The sequence below is a fragment of the Anser anser genome (assembly GCF_964211835.1).
Source record: "Anser anser genome assembly, chromosome: W".
Classification (NCBI taxonomy): Eukaryota; Metazoa; Chordata; class Aves; order Anseriformes; family Anatidae; genus Anser; species Anser anser.
This window is the reverse complement of record NC_139731.1, coordinates 15,630,448-15,644,554: the sequence shown is the minus strand read 5'-3', so window position 1 is coordinate 15,644,554 and position 14,107 is coordinate 15,630,448. Positions and strand designations below refer to the sequence as shown.

Here is a 14,107-nt window from a genome sequence, read left to right as displayed (position 1 = left end):
GGGAACGGGGCCTGCGGTCAGTCCCTGATATTTTGTGTGTATTTTAATGTCAAGAGCTACAGACATCACTTCTCAAGAACCCAGACATGAAAGCTCTTCTAAATCTTGTACAGTTCCTTTAGAGCAAACACCTTAATATGTCCTTTTTCACCACACATTTTGATCTGAATTATTTGGAAGAATCCAATATAAAGCGAAGATTAAAAAAAAAAAAAGGGAGGGGGGACGGACTCACTAATCCTTCAGCCTGCAAAATAAAAATGTCAGCTCCCTTCACAGAGAATGAAAACACCCTCAAAGATCAGAATCTGGAACAAAATTAGATGCCAATAGCCTTGAAGTAGATAAACATATTAATTATGAGTTCATATATGCCAAATACACCACACAGAAGTTGGGGAGCCAAATTATTCACCGAATCAGCTGAAACCCACACAGGAATTTTCCAGAACTTCAGTCAGACCTGTTCTTCGTTAATCTATTTTGAGCTACATAATAGTCACGGGGAATCCTGCCTCCTCAGCACGTGCCCTGTTGACTTCCAGCAGGCACGTCACCTAGCCCAAAGTTATCTATGTCGCATTTAGGTTATAGATTAAGGCACTTTGTGCCTTTTCAGCCGTTCTGCGGAATCTTGTCTTCTAGTTGTTACCGCCGACAGCTACGGCGATCCCTTAGGCCTTGTGTCAGGCCTACCTCCATTTTGGGTGTCTCCAACACACCAGAGCATGCCAAACAGCAAGAACTACCAACAGAAGAGCAGCTGAATTGAGCCAACACAATCGGCTCTTCTGCTGCCAGGAATTGACATTAAACTGAGCAGAAATAGCTCCCCGGGCTCCAGTGAATTCAGTCCCCACTGAGGACTGTGAAAGTTTGGATACCTAATTTCCACATGCGTAGGCATAAACATTTAGGCGCCTTCATCTGTAAACTGAAACCAGCTCTGAATTATTATTCACTTCGATTGTTGGAAATTTACCCATAATAATGCTAGCAAGAAATAGTGATGAAATGTAACCATTACAGTGCATTACGCCGAGCGAATGAATACAAACAAGGGCTTCTATGAGCTTCGTGCTCACAATTTCAGTTTTCAGAGGCATTCCTCCACACCTGGCGCACTCACGTAGCTGTGCAAATGGGTGAGACAACTTGCAGGGGACGCTCAGTTTTGCACATGGGGTACACCCAGGAGCAGTGGTGCCGTCCCAGGCTGCTGCAGCCCATCTGTAGGTGGAGCAGGGGATGAGACCTGTCCACCCACTGGGAAGCTGGGAGAAGGAACCCCCAGTTTCCAGGGAAAGGCACAGCAGCCTGGACAATAGGCTATCGGCAGGATTGCTGATGGGATTAGGGAACAATCCCAGCAACTCCCTGCATTATACCTTGGCAGTGCCAGAGTATTATCAGGTTTTCTATAACACCTTTACCCATCCAAGGTGGAAAAAAACCACAGTAAATCGTAGCATTGCCAACAGTAAGATAACTGGGTGACTTATGCCTACAATTAAGCAAAATCTCCATCCACACAAGAAATGTTTCCTCTTCTAGCTGCGATGAACTGTTAATGTTGGAAAGAGTCTCAGTGCACCCTCCAGGAAGCTCTGCTATTCCTTGTACCGACAACTTCAGCGCTGCTGACTCCACCTGCATTTCCCTATACTAGCACAGGGAGGCTGCACGAAATGTATGTGCATGAAGGAAGGGCCCACGGAGCCAGATGGACGTCAGTTCTGGGGACATTCAAGACAGGATGGATGCCAAGAGACACTGCAATGCTGCCGATGAAGACCGTGTTGTCTACCCCACTGGCATGCTCATGCTGCAGTGTGACCTGACAGCACCATATCTGGGCAGAGGTTGCAGTCACTTTGTACTTTTGCTTGCCTTTATTTGCCAGTGCAAGTGATTCGTACTAACTGAAGACCTAAATTAAATCAAAGACAATATGAGTTTTCAAAGCAAAGAAGCATGATGAATTAAGCCATTGTACCTCTCTTAGTCATTCATTTTAATAATCAATGCACTTATCTTTAACACACAGAAACCATTAACAGCTTTGTTCGTTTGTTGTCATCATGCACTGGAACCAGAATTCATTGCTTGCCAAAACCAAAAAAGATGTTACTGATTTTAATGGGTGCCAAATCATGAGTCACTTACAAAGACAAATGATTATGGAGAAGAAAACACTTCTACAGCCGCCTCTCTGGCATCATAATGCATTTGAGATTAGTATAAAACATATCAGGACGTTCCCTACCCTCTGCCTTTGGCCCATGATGTTGAGAAATGGAAAACTTTGACTCTTTTTGAAAAAAATCACTTGTAGCAGTTGCAGGGTATGATAACCTCACAGCTCAAAAGCCTCTCTCTCAATGCTCAGGTACGTCCGATTTTGGTTTATGCAAATGATTATTCCTGTCAAACTCTAATTCACCAGGTGAAGTAACTGGTCATCGATCTGTTTTAGCAATAATACGTTTCTTTCATGTATAACGCTGTAGATCATATATATATCACCCTGTCCACTTGAGTAAACACATTGACTTTTTGGCACTTAAATTCTTGAGCACAGCCTTGCAGTAAAGTTGTGCTGGGCTGCTGGTTTTCCTTGTTGTTGTTTTTTTAAAACAGAACAATATTTTAGAGTGATTTGCTTCTTAGTTACAGGACGCCGGCAATGATAATGCTGTAAATATCATAACGGGTAGAGGCCGCTAACTCAGGAAGATGCAGGCAGCTATATAAACAAGGCATGCTTTATTACTGTCTTCGCTGAGAACGTTGTGCCCGGCTTCGGAGGCGTATTTCCAGGTTTGCTGTACGTGAGTTAACGCATGCAGTCAGATTCCCCCAGGGAGATTTAGTTGGGAAGGCATCTAATATCTGACCCGCGTTTGGGCAATTCTAAAGAAGCACCAGGTACGCATTCACAGCTGGCAACATATTAATATTTTACGTACAGTGATGGTCCAAGCAGAGCATCGTGGTTCGCATCTTTCCCTGGCAGGAACTAGTTTCTTGTCCTGCTGACAGTCTGGCTTCAGCACCGCGCAGCTGAGTACATCATTTGTGTCCCAGAAGTTGTTTAAGGAGAACAGCCTTTTTTTTCTGTTTGCAAACCGTATGCAAAGATGCGGCAATTTTCTCCAAAATAACTGCTATGGAGGATTATCCCTCCCCACAATTTGATGGAAAATTAAGTGTCATTCATGTTGGAAATAAGTTGCCTTTCTGCAAACAGTGTCTGCAGGGTTGATCCCCCTCCTTTGCACTAATAATTCTCCAGGTCAAGGCTCCAGAAATCAGTTTGCATGTGGTCTGCTAAGAAAATGATTAAAAGCTGCTCTGCTCGGACACTCCAGGTCACAGAGCATTGTTCTGTTATCTCGCTTCAGGAGGATAAGCCTGGCTCCCAAAATGGAGCTGAAAGAACAGCAAGAAGAAGAGATGGAGTTTTAAACTTGATCAAAGTGGAAAGTTGAATTTGGGTTATAAAGGAGAGAAAGATGGGCTTGGGGAAAATGCAGAGTAAGGCAGAAAAAAAAAATTAGGTGGAAAATATATTGCTAGCTATTTGTCTAGTTTATTTTATGAGCTTGGACAGTAATTCTCTTTAACTATGCTTACGAGAGCAGCTTGCCAGGAAACTAATAGACCCCAACATTTTCAACGTATTTACTCACCACAATATTTTAAATATTCACTCCATTAAAATTCTTTGTTTAAAGGGCTTCTTCCCAGGCAACTTTATTAGTAATTAAAAGACAGAATATTTTGTGAGGTTTTAGGTTCGATTTCTAAATGTCCTTCTAAACAAGAAAAAGAAATAGTTAATTATAAAAATTGGATCTCCTGCTGTCCTTTCACTTAGAACAAAGGTTGCAGGAACAAGGGCTGTTGTGTAGGAAAAAGTCTGAAACAAGTTCATTCCATTTTCACTTTTCCTTATTAATTGTATTCATTCACATATCTGGAAGTAATTACAGACAAAGAAGAGGAATCAATGAATTTAAATAATAACTATTAACTTTCTCGCTAGGTACATTAATTTTATGACAAGTCATTTGCCTATGATAATTAGCTTGGTGATACTGATGTACTTTCTTAATAAATCATAGAAAATAAATGGACTCGAAAGTAACATTATTTCAAATCAGAAATAAGGTTTTATATGCAAATGGTGAAAAATGGTGATTCTGCCAGAGCCGTGGGAATGAGGACAGGATAAAACATTAAGAGGGAGAATTTTACACTGGTCTTCGAGGGTCTCGGTGTGACATTAATGTCTGGGAGGAAACGGGAACGTGTTCGCATGGCCTCGTTCAATGGCAGCCGTCTTCTTCGAGCTTCCTTCCTGGGGTTTTCAGAGCCAGAGGCGGTTTTAAAAGCTGTGAGCAGCGCAGCCTGGCTGGCCCCTGGTGCACAGGGAGCGGGATGGAGCTGCCTGTGTGGGTACCACTGCCAGCACCCCAATTCCCCGGTCCCAGCGGGATGGCTCCGCCAGCAGCCTCCGATTTCTCTTATGAAGATCCTGCTTCGCCGGGACAGAGGCTGCAAGCACCTGCTGCATCTTCCCAAGGATCCACGCAGCGGGTAAGAGCTCTGGGGTAACCCGCTGACATGTGGGGTGCCCTCCCGGCATCCCAGCACCGCGCAGCCTCCTCTCCCAGCCTTTTCATTAGGATTAATTAAACCCTGCTCCAAGCCCACGGCAGTCAGCGCCGGTATTTGTAGCCGCTGCGATAAATATTGAATCAGCTCTGGTGCTCTGAGCCCCATGGCACGGTTTCTTTTTCCCCAGGAGGGGTAAATACCGACACATACAGGGTGAAGAGAGGAGCCTGCAGGAGGAAAACCCGCTTCCCCTTCCTCGCTCGCATCGAGCATCCCACAAAGCACCGCCAGGTACTGCAGGAGGGGCGTCAGCTGGAGATGAAAGCAGCCAGGAAATAAAAATAACGCAGGTAGGAGAAAGCTGGGAGAAGCAGAAAGTTATTTCAGGAAAAGGAAAGTTCGAAAACAGTTTTTGAGGTAACAGCCGACGTTTGGGGTCGATATAATGTGCCTGAATCGGAACTTCCTCACCTAACAAGAGGTTGGCAGGTGGTTTTTTTTTCTGTTTTACTTTTCCCTAGGTTATTTTTTGGCTTGTCTCTACAAGAGCTATTTATAAATTATACAGTTCACATGCCCTAAGGAAAGCTTATGGGCTAGAAGTGTCTGTGCTGAATTTTGCATGGCTTTTGCATTTCATTTTTTGCCTCCGTGAGATCCATGAATAAAAATAAGAAAAATGGAAACAGACATCTAGGGACTGTGAATAATCCAATCTACCCAGCTTAATTTGCTCGAGTCCAGTTACCAGCACATCGTATAAATAGTTAAAGACACTGCATCAGGCCCCTCAATGGCTTACAAGCAAATTTGAGGGTTGGTTGCTACTTCTGGCTCAGGTTTTCTTTGATATACTCACAGTTCAGCTGTGCTGGTACAGCGTGTAGCCCACGACGCACGTACAATTGATGTTAACTCTCATAAATGCCCCCAAAAAAGAACTTTAATTTCACGTGCTCGCAGATGTGGAGCTGCCTGTGACTATGACAAAGTTGTGGGTTTGGGGCAACAAAATGATCTTGCTGAGCACGAGGTTTGACTAAAGGGGAAAAGCTAGTTCTGTTTGGTATTTTTCCCTTTTATTGTGTAAGAATTAGCTAGAACGTGACTGACGCAGTGAATCTTAACGCTGAAGAGTTGGTGTGGCCTGTTTGCAATCAAGCCTTGAGAAAGGGAGGGAAAAGGAATATTAAAAATGTCCAAGGAAAAAAAAAAAAAAAAGGATTTAAAAAATAAAAAGCAGGAAATTCTCCATTTGGTGAATTCTTCATACATAGCAAAGGAAGCTGTGTTTACAAACTGCGTGCTCATATAAAGTTATTCACTCTGTCCTACTTATAACAGATCGTTATTACGTTTAAGATGTCTCCAGTTCTATAGAAATCGAATTATATAGATATCAAAGCTCATGAATTAATGTCCCAGTCAGCTGACAAAGACCTACACGCTGAATTCCAGTGTCAAAATCCCACCTTAAGTGAAACAAAAGGGAAAAATTCCCCACTTAGTTCAGTGGGTGAGGAGTTTATCCTGTACTTTGGTAGGTGTCAGAAGAGAAATGCAGCAAGTGCACTTCAACGCACCTCCTTCCCTTGGTTCACCCTTTTCTGCTTGAATATGAGCACTGGTATCTTCACTTAAAATTAGGAAGACGCTTTTTGCATCCACAGATGGAAATAAATTTTCTTCATAAATGGAGGAGCGAATACATCGAACGCTTTCTGCAAAGGAAAGAAAAGCTGCCTAGATGAACAAGCCCGGGCTGGTTCACTGACGAAAATGCCGGAGAAGCAATAACACAAGGGCAGCGTTGTTCACGCTCTTCCATTTCCCTAGCAAAACATCATCCCTAGAAAGCAAGCTGCACGGCCTTAGTTTCAGGGGGCGAAATAGGATTACAAGAATGTAATTTTCACCTCTAATGGGATATCTGGCTCTTGGTAGAGATAACCCAAGCACCCCTTGGCTGACTGTGCTGGTACACCCACAGGTCACAGCTCGGTGCCGTACGAAGCCGCTTGCTCGGAACAAAGAACAAGATTGTCCCATTAGCGCAGCGCTGAAGCCCGCCTAATAAACCAAGGCGCAAATCCTTACTGCAGCTTTGCTGGTGCTGGAGAAATCAAACAGAGACGGTTCGGGTATCTGCGAACGGCTGCTCTGCTCCGTTTAGATGTCCCCCAGCTGTCCCCAAGCCCAAACTAGCAGCAGGTAATGATAAATACACACGATACAAACCCAAACTGTACCGCACCAGCAGCCACCTTCACTTGAGCTATTTTTTTCAGAACTTCTCCTTGACCGACAAACAAAATTAGTGCAGCAAAACATTGTCCGTACGACAAAGAGTAGTGGCCACTGCTCCCGTTTAGTTCCTGCCATGGAGGAGAAACGGAAGGGGAAACACTTCTTTTTACCACCCCTTATTAAAATGGAAGTTAAACTCGACGGAGAAGGTCAAAGCCAGCCATGGGAGGCAATGCGTTAGGGAAAGGGAGCATTAGGCATGGCAGGTGGTTTTCATAGCTTCATGAGCTAAGCTTTTTTTTTATTTTTTTATTTTTTTTTTCTGCGACAGAAAGTGGTATGGAGAATTGAACTGTGCTTGTTTAGCAAAAAAAAAAGAGTATCAGAGGACACTCTAAAAAACTAAACGAGAGAAAAAGCTTTGGAATTTCTATTCTAACCACGGCAGCCAAGTCCTTTGCAACGCCTTCCTTGCCTGTTGTCTTACATGCGGCAGAAAAAAGGAACCGAAAATTGCTTCAACGCTAGCGTACGTCACGAGGACAGGTGTCAGTCAGGGAGAAAATACCAGGCATCCAAGTGAAAGGCTGCGGAGAGATCTAATTTGCAGAAGACGCTGCTGAGGGTGTACAAGGAAACATGAAAATCAACATATCGATTTGTTGGCCGGGGCGCCAGTTTTTACAGGTCAGAGCACAGCGTCCGGTGTAGCACGAAGAAGGATAAAACACAGAGGGCAAGTGAAAAACATGATGTACTGGGAAGCTCGCAAGTAATGGCTGCGTTGCATTTTGGTTGAGTCTGAACATGATTTGTAAAGCCACGTCTGGCTTAGGGAACTCAAATTGAAATGGGCAATTGCTTTTTTTTTTTTTTTTTTAATTTTTAATGCTAGTGCTGAATTCAGACTAGACAATTATGAGCTTTTCTGCTGTGAGGAAGCTTGGAACTATCATTTTTTTAGAAAACAACAGATACCAGGTTGTGAATCTAAAGCAAATACCGGATTCAAAACACAAATAATCAGAACAATGTATTGTATAATAAACTTCGCAAACTGGATGTGGAGTAGGCGATGTATTTTGGTTCAGCGCTAGAATTAAACATCAGCAGGATGTTTGCAGTGCTGCCTACGCCAGGGCACACGTGAACCATCCCTCACGTCCCCGAAGAAGCCTCCTGTCGGGGAAGGCTGGAGGTTATTCTGTCTGTGGAAGTGTGCTCCCAAAGCCCACCTAGAGCTACGTGCTCTGGGAATGAGAATTCAGTGTTTAGTGCGTGGAAGAGTCAGTGGGATCCGAATGAAAGTCAAACTCCGCCTCTGGCCTGATCCAACATAAAGCTGGACTGCAAACTTCAGCGGTGTCCATCTCTCCAAGGCCCTTAATGCTGCAGTCAAGACAATTTGAGATGTTTTGAACAGTTGCCCTGTACCTAGCTGTTCTGTTTCTAGGTTGGTTTAAATTTCAAGTGTTCTGAGCACATTGCTCGCACCTAACCCCAAAACACGACAAAGACAAAGCAGAAAACAGATATTCAGACAACCAGACTGACTTGACTGAGCCAAAAAATATCAGAGCTGGGAAAAAGAAGTCTCTCGATGCTTAGATGTAAGGTCCAGTAGGCTGTATTTTCTGCTGCTCAGAAGCTGTTGCTTTTGTTTTAAGGAATCTGAATTAATGTCTTCTGTCAGCCCGAAAGAAATGAGTCTGGGAGCACCTCCAGTTGGTACATAAATAACGGCAATTGTGCTCAAATGCAGCTTACTGCAGGCTAATTCACTATTCTGCTAGCACTTCTGTGTTTAGTTTATCATTGCTGCTAGTTTTTACTGCAGACAATATACTACCGCCTGGATGCTGGATGTTATTTAATTGACACTGAAAAGGTGGCGTGTCAGGGGAATAAAATTAAAAAAAGAAAAAAAAAAGGAAAAGAAAAAGAAGAACTTTCCCTTTGGAGAGCTGAGCAATAAAGACTTTATGGAAGAAAAGTGAAAAGTGAATTATTTTTTAGTGCTGGTGAAAGATGCCAGCAGGCCTCCCAACTGAACTTCTCAATTATCTATGGTCAAGACAGGCTGCGGTCTGGAAAACAAGAGCTGAGACAGCTTGTTTATTCAGCCTTACAGAGAAGCTGGTGGGGAGACCTCGTGGTCTCTAGTTCCTCAGTGGGAGCTGTTAGAGTAGACACAGCCACGTTCATCTCAGGTGAGGCAACGGGCCCAATTACAGCGCAAGAAATTCCAGCTGAACGTAATGAAAACAAATTTCACCATGAAAATGGTCAAATATTGAAATGTATTAGAGTGGTTGTGGGCTCTCCTTCTTTGGAGATATTGAAAAACCAGCTGCCCAAGGCTCAGGCACAACAGAATAGAATAGAATAGTTGATTTGGAAGAGATCTTCAACGATCTTCGAGGCCTGAACACTTCAGGGCCAGCCAACAGTGACGGCGCATTGATGAGGGCATCGTCCAAATGCCTCCTGAACACGACGGGTTTGGGGCATCCGGCACCTCTCCAGGAAGCCTGTGCCAGTGTCTGACCCCTCGCGGTGAGGAAATGTTTCTTCCTGCCCCATCTGAGCCCCCCCCCGGTGCAGTACTAGGACGTAGGCGTGGTAGACCTTCTGTCCCTTCGGCCCCATCACTACGAGCACCACTTGCCCAACTCGCCAAGCTCCTCACAGCCGGTACACAACCTCATCAGGCCCGGAGCTGCTGCTCCTGAACAACCTAAAAGGCAGCTTACAAGGAAACGCCCTGCTAAAAAAATGATCGGGGGAGCTAATTAGTTATGCAGTGCCATGGTAACATGTCTACAGCGCTTCTTCTCGTGACTGACCTTGTGCCTACATCCACGTAAAGCTCTACTCTTAGCCACTTTAAAACAAAACAACAAAAAAGTATTTGCCACCTGAGGAAAAGGGCTAAAATTAGCTAAAACAGAAACGTTTTTCCCCTTCAGATTTGACTTGTGAGGTATTAATATGCTTTTATTCGTGCCCAAATACAAAGCAAAATTAAGCATAATTTTAACCTTGCAGCTAGCACAATTCCTGGCTGAAGTACTCACACTATATCCGTTCTTTAAATCTAATGCAGACCACCTGAGTTTGCACAGATCCCAAGCAGTTTAAAATGGGGTTATAGGCTGTCATTACGGCTCCTGATTACAGCCTCTTCAGTCGCACAATGCAGCTGTGGCTCTGTTCCTTCGTTCTTACAGCACGGAAAGGTCTCGGTGAGTGAAATTGCAAATAAATGACTTTCATTAACAGCACTCTCTCATTGTAACCTGTTTAGAATAACCCTGACAGGGCATGTTTTTTGCAGAAAGCATAGCCCGGATCCCAAACCAGCTCTGGATGTGACACGGGCAGCCTCAGCCTCGCTGTTTATTTAAACAAACTCTTTATGCGACAGCCTCTTACAACTGACATTTTTGGTGCCTGTGCGCGTTCGGATGGCGAGGTGAGAGCTGTCAAAATGCATCAGTTGAAAGAGAAATCAAACTTTCCCTATTCGTGAAACTCTCGTTTTTCTTTCCTCTCTCCTCTTCTGACAAAAGCAGCCAATTTTATTCCCTGCTACTACCAAACAGGCTCATGATCTCTCCTTTCTACATCGGTGTAAGAATGCAGAGGGACAGGACACATCTTTTTGCTCTCTGGGTCCTGTTCTGACAGTCAATCTTCAAAGCCTTCCCTTTTGCTTCTGTCTTTTACAGAGGAATCAGGCTGACCCTGTTTTATGGGAAGGAGATTGCATGACACACATCTGTTTTGAGAAGTTTACATTCAGACATAAAAATTCCAGGCAGGATTTTCTTTCCTATCTCTTTTTTATTAAATTTTATTAAACTGCCTCAATAGTTCCAATGCCAAGAGAAAAGAAACATAAGCAAAGACGTCACCAACTACGGGCTTTAAAAAAAACAGTTGTGTATCAGGCACCGTAAAATTTTCAGGCACCATAAAATTTCCTGTAGATCGCTGCTTATTATTGCTAGAAGCCTCTCTTCTTCCATTTAGTTGCAATGATCCTTGAGGGTCTCTTCCAACTCTGGATAGTCCATGATTCTATGATTCGATACTGAAATACTTTACACCCTTCACATAGGACACATATGAATATATCAGTAATTTTAAACCGTCCTTTAAGAATGGTTAGCAGATATCCTAGAGCACAAAGATGTAACCAAATAACTAGCTACGTTGCTGCTCTCACCCCAGTTAGACTGCAAAAACATGAATTTTTAGTGGAATTACACCACGATCACATTGATACCACTGTGATAGCACAGGCAATCAGAATTATCATCTTGGTTGATGTCTATACTATGAATCCTTTTCTCTGGATCTAGATTCAAGACCTTAGCTTGCTTTAATCTGCATTATTGTTTTGGTGTATTGTTAATCCAGAAGGATTTGGCTTCACGAGCAGCCCACAGCACGCGATCGAATGGTACACCACTAACCCCCCTTCCTCCTACAGAAAAACTTTCTGCACCACTCTCAGATTGTTTTCTCAGTCACGTGGATCTACACTTTGCTTCTCTCTTTCCAAGGGAAAACGTGCCAGTTGGGCCTGGAGGTTCTGTGGTTTTGGGGTTCCCCAAAAACAGTAAAAGCCCCGGTATGCTTACACGGTTCCACATCTCGTGCTAATGAATAGAGCTTTCCTTTGTATAACCCACAGCAATGTGGGTTGCACCAAGAACAAAGCAATAGGCTCTGAGCAATCCTTCCATCAAAAATCTCCAGGATCCACATATTTTAGGTCTTGCTTTTATCTTGACAGCCTTTTTTTTTTTTTTTTTAATCTATTCAAAATCATGTAGTTTCCTCATACCGCAAAAGACTGGAGGATCTACTTTTGATCTGTGGATGGTTATTTCTTGGGTACTGCTCCAGCCCCAATTACTCCAATTGCCTGCCTCAGCCATGAAGAATGTGGAGTTTTCTTCCTCCCTGCCTCGTCTTTGTTCAAAAATTCAACCCATCGACTCCCTTTGCATTTTGGCTTTGCTGTAATTTTGCTACCACCAAAGTAACCCTGTACATCAGGAAGCCTCTGGTATCCTCATTATCCCTTTCAACAATACTACATCACTCGCTCCTGCCCTAGGATAACAGAGGACACCTGTCCCCTGGTTTCCCTTGTCCGTGTAGTGAGTTGCTCAGAAGTCAGTTATGTCTTGAAGCTTTACAAGCATTAATTCATGTGTGCCATCTTCATTTAAAAAAAAAAAAGTTAATTTTTAAAAAACTCCACATCTGGACATAAAGATGTGCTAATCGTAACTAAAAATGCCTTGACTGTCATAACTGAGACATTGATGACTGCTGTATAGTCTGTGCTTATTTCTGCACCTCTTACCTTGTTTCCTGAGGTTCAATGGGGCATGAATCTGAAAATAAAAGCCCTTTGAAGCACGCACCTTGCTATGTTTATATTGCATATCTGGCTGTTTCAGAAAAATCCAATTAATAATAATAGGCTATGTATGAGTTTACTAATAAACTGATGTGAAAAATGTGTGTAATGAGTCATTTAGGTCCATGGCACTTTCCTGGATTAATAATCCAAATGGCTGAATTAAGATTTATGTAATGAAACCTTAAGGGACCTCTTACTGTCATTTTTGTTAAATAATTTTCTTTAAAGCCGTACAAATAAACATGTTTTTTTTGCATACTAAAACCTAATAGGTCCTAAGAAACCATTACACTCATCTGTGAAATAATATGCATGTTTAAATGCATCTAAATACATTTTTAATGTATTCTTGCTATTCCAAGAGAGACCATTATGTCCCTTGTGCGGCAATAACGGTTTATTATGTCGATTTTCATACAAGCCTTTTTTTTTTTTTTTTTTTTACCTAGTACAAAAGCAATAAGAAATTAACCCATAAAATTTACACTCGAACAAAATTACAGATTTCACCTAATCCTACAAAATAGAGGAAATTAAGACTATAAAATTACTGGTTTTTATCCCAGGCTCAGCTCATTTTGGTTGTAATTAAAGTAAGCCTAGCTCCATGAGCCGGGATCACTCGCAGAGGTTACGGATTAGAAAACCCGTTATTAGCTCTGATGAGGACTATTAGGATCTAAGCTTCCACGTTGACACCAGTGCTAGGCCATGATGTTGTGGTACTACTGGGAGGTCCCGGTCTCAGGCAGAGCCCAACGGAAGGTCCTGGTCTTCCTTCAGAAGGTTCTGGAGCTGGGCTGAGCCCACCAGAAGGATCTGATCTCCTTACAGGATGGAGACCAACCCACCACCCCTCAGAGGTCTGTCTTGTCACCGTGTGGGTGACTGAGAACTGGAACAGGTTGCCTGGAGAGGTTTGGGTTTCCCCTCCATGGATGATCTCCAAAAGTCACCTGGTCACGGTCCTGAGCAACCTGCTGTAGGTGGCCTTGCTTGAGGAGATGACCCAGATGACCTGCAGAGATCCCTTCGAACCTCAACCATTCAGCGACTCTGCAATTTTCTGGGGTCAGTGGCAACATTCAAGGCCAATGTTCTGTGTTCAATTTTACAATCTCCTGTCACTCATTACTTGCTAAGCAGTGTCTTAATTGCAACATGGAAGAGGGGAGGCAACGAGACTTGATGGAGATTCCTCACTCTCCCAGCTCTTCCATCACCCCAGTAACTGTCTTCTGCTGGAGCTCCTGCCAGGCCCTGCCCTGACCAGGCCATGGGGTGGCCTCGGGCTCCGTGTGGCTCCTGGGGACCCCATAACTGGCCGGTCTCCGTGTGAGGCCTGGGGTCCCACACTTGACGGAACATGATTCTACGAATCCATGAAATAGCAATTCTTCTGGTCAACCACCCAACCACCTTCCCCAGATTTGCCACAGCTCTCCTGCCATGGTTGGGCATAACAACGTGAGAAAAGGCAACAGTACATTTACATTGCGCCCAACAGTGTGAGAAAAAGGCAATAGTACATTTATCCAGGAAAGTACCAAGGATTACAGGCGTTATGGTGGATGGCATGAAAGCTCTACAACGGGCCCCAGGCCACATGTCAGATGGCCGTGTAACACCAAATGGCATTACACTACATGTGTGTGGCAAAGGAGGCGGCGGTGATTTCATGACCATCGGTGGTTGTTTTTATACAGACTGAGGGAAACGAGGCAAACGTAATGAAAACCCAACGGACCCCTCGTGCTTTTTGTGAACTGGAAACACATTCAGAAGGCGGGGTGC

The 14,107-nt window shown here is 43.6% G+C and overlaps 1 long non-coding RNA gene across 1 annotated transcript; it reads left to right on the top strand.

The window, feature by feature from the left end:
- Positions 1–9,948: 9,948 nt before the first annotated feature.
- Positions 9,949–13,360, top strand: LOC310888641. Its single transcript, XR_014575988.1, has 3 exons — positions 9,949–10,115; positions 10,208–10,345; positions 11,715–13,360. It is a non-coding gene; the product is annotated as an uncharacterized lncRNA (long non-coding RNA).
- Positions 13,361–14,107: the final 747 nt, after the last annotated feature.